Below are 3,175 nucleotides of genomic sequence, written 5' to 3'. Positions count from 1 at the left end.
GAAAGCACAGGCTCCTGGCCCTAGATAGCTAAGGTGCACGTTAAAGGAATGATTTTGGTGAGCCCAGACTCTTGCGTCTTCCCATACATAGAAAAGCTCTAAATGCATTAACTTGAGATGTCTGATCTGCTTCAATTAACAGTAATCTTTTGATGTTCTGATTACCTAGCCTTTTGTTGCAAAAATCCCTGTATATCCGGCTCCCCTCCCCATGCCTCTTCAGAACAGTTATCTCAATGTTATCTGAGATGCTGCATCCCAGGCTTGAAGTCCTCAGAAAGTCCGCCAAATAAAACATAACTCTAACTTTTAGGTTGAGCATTAGGTTTTCCATCGACATTCCCAAACGCAGGCTGCTCAGTTCAGATTTTAAGTTTCCTTGGGCATGGAGGAGGGATGAAGCAGTTAGCCATCAATATATCAGGGCCCCTGACACAAGAAGGCTTTGGGAAGTGGAAAGGAAGCCAGTGTGACATCATGACATCAGATACTCCTGATACAAAATCTGTGAATTCCAAGAATGGCTCAGTATTTCGTGACTCAATTGCTAAACTAAAAATACAGCTTTAGGGGCATCCCTGGTAGCTCAGTGGTAAAGAATCTGCCTGCCAATGCAGGAGACACGGGTTCAATCCCTGATCTGGGAAGATCTCACATGCCACAGACTAGCTGAGCCCGTGCACCACAACTACTGAGCCTGTGCTCTAGAGCTCAGAAGCCACAACTTCCGAGCCCGTGTGCCCTTGAGGCCGTGCTCTGCAACGAGAGAAGCCATCTCGATGAGAAGCCCACACACCACAACCAGAGAGCAGCCCCTGCTCTCTGCAACTGAAGAAAAGCCCACAAAGCCACAAAGACCCAGCACAACCAAAAAGAAATAAAAATTTATATTAAAAAAGTTACACCTTTAGGGGTTTCATTCTGTTGGAAGCAAAACACCTGAGACTACGCTGAGTGCTATTGCCAAATCGGTTGAAAATTCCACATTGAGGGTAAAATGGATTGATTGTATTCTGTCGTGAATAAAAGAAGGCTGCCTGCCTCATCAGAAAACAAAGGACTTTGCAACCATCAACGCACTACAGCTGCCCCCACGTCACTACAGTGAGTCCTGAGGGAACTCAGAATGGGGAAGAAGAGCATTCTGGCCCCAGAAAGCTGAGGTGCAAATCAAAAGGATGGTTTCAATGAGCTCAGACTCTTGCATCTTCCTGTTTACAGAAAAGTGCTAAATTCATTGACTTGAGATGTCTGGTTTTAAATCTTTTTGTATTCTGACTTCCTGGTCTTTGTTGCAAAAACCCCTGTGTATCCTGGCTCCTCCTTTACCTCTTAGGAACAGGACCCCTGAGCTCAGAGGTTGCGACCCAAGCTTGAGTGACGTTTTTTCCGACAAGTAAAATTCTCAACTTTTAGGTTGTGTAATTTGTTTGATTGTTTAGTTGACGCGGTCATAATATGAATATATATTTGATACAAGTTTTATTTTTTTTTTGTTTGTTTTAAAAAACAATATTGTTTTATTACTAACAGGAGTGGCCTGCCTGGGTAGGTGGGTGTGCTGGGCTCAGGGTATGTGGGGGCTGTGAAGAGCAGATAACCGAGAGGCTGGAAAGATAGGGAGTGGGTCTGGAGGCCAGGCCCACAGGTTCCTCCAGTTTACTTCGGGCCAGAGGCAGACTTAATAAAGGATTCATGACAAGCAATGGCCAGGCCATCAATAAGATTAAGAAATTCTTGGAAATCTAGCTGCCCATCAGAGTTGAGGTCCAATCTCTTCATCATGCGGTCAAGGACACCAGGGTCCTTCTGGTTCTTTGTGAAGGCACCCAGCTCTGTATTCATGAAGATTAGGAACTCGGCCTTGGAGAGTTTGCTGTTGTTACCATCCCTTCCAGCATGCTTTTGGAAAACAGCAATCAGAGACTCGATGCATTGTTCAGTCTCCGTAGGGCTGGATACTTTTGCCATGTTGGAGAGGAGCGAGGCGCGCCGCTGATGCGAGCGGGGAGCGGCCTTGATACAAGTTTTAAGTTGGAAGCCACATTCTTATTAAAGTAAGTAACTGTTGACTTAAAAATAGTCACAACCTAGAAATTGAGAGTTATGTCTTATTCGGGGAGAATTTTTAGAACTTCAAGCCTGGGAGAGAGCATCTCAAGTAATTCAGAGAACCACTCCAAGGAGGTGACGGGGGAGGGAGGGGGGAAGGGCGTGGAGTTGGAGAGTCAGGTTATATAGAAGTTAGAAACAAGGCAGGTAGTCTGAACGTCAAAAGATTATTGTAAATTAAGGAAAACCAGATATCTCAAGTTAAGGAATTTAGTGCTTTTCTGTGTATGAGAAGATGTAAGGGTCTGGGTTCAGTGAAATCATTGCTTTCATATGCATCTCAGCTATCAGGGGCCAGCATCCTTCTATCTGAGTTTTCACATTCTTAGTTTCTAGCTCACTATAGGGAGTGGCAGCAGCCTCATAGTTGCCAGAATGCAGGCATTGTTCCTTCTGGGCATCCTCCAGGCTCAGAAACTCACTTTTGGAGGGTCAGAATAGCTGACAGCTGTGACATCCTTGTTTATTGGTACGGCAGGAAACAGTCCATTTCACAAAACATATGAAACAGAAGTGGAGGAACGTGTTGTGCTCCACACGTAATTCAAACTTGTGTCCGAAAATTTGAGACAATCTAACAGTCAAGTGATAGAAGTTACAGTTGTTGGAAATTTACAACTGTGTATCTGTATATACTTAGAGTAACTGAATTGCAACATTTTGTGAGAAGCAGATATTGAATTTTAAAAAGCCCTTCAATGTGGCAGTACGGGTCTCTCTTGCTACTTGCCATGAATAAGAGTCTGGAAATGTTTGAGCCTTTGAAGAGCTTCTTTGTAAATCAATCTCGAGTGTCCTATAACAGCACTGAACCCTTTTGTAAACAAATCCTCTGTGTTTTGGCTGCATTCAATAATCCAACGAGGAGAGCACAAACAACAACAAAAACTTCAGCTTTTGAGGCTTTTGGAAAATTATCATTATTGAAAACAAAGCTTGCAAACAGGAAGACATTAAATTTATCCCCATGCAAGCAAGGGAGGGAGAGAACCAATGAAACCATGTGAGCCCTGACAGCCTCAGATTTAATTTAAAAATTACATAATTGTGCTTTGGAATATCT

The 3,175-nt window shown here is 43.5% G+C and overlaps 1 pseudogene; it reads right to left on the bottom strand.

The window, feature by feature from the left end:
• Positions 1-1,480: 1,480 nt before the first annotated feature.
• LOC110127456 (protein S100-A11 pseudogene) lies at positions 1,481-1,992 on the bottom strand (annotated as a pseudogene).
• Between the last annotated feature and the right edge of the window lie 1,183 nt (positions 1,993-3,175).

The sequence above is a fragment of the Odocoileus virginianus genome, chromosome 11, assembly GCF_023699985.2.
Source record: "Odocoileus virginianus isolate 20LAN1187 ecotype Illinois chromosome 11, Ovbor_1.2, whole genome shotgun sequence".
Classification (NCBI taxonomy): Eukaryota; Metazoa; Chordata; class Mammalia; order Artiodactyla; family Cervidae; genus Odocoileus; species Odocoileus virginianus.
Note: the sequence above shows the minus strand (reverse complement) of the source record. Positions and strands in the feature narration are given on the sequence as shown.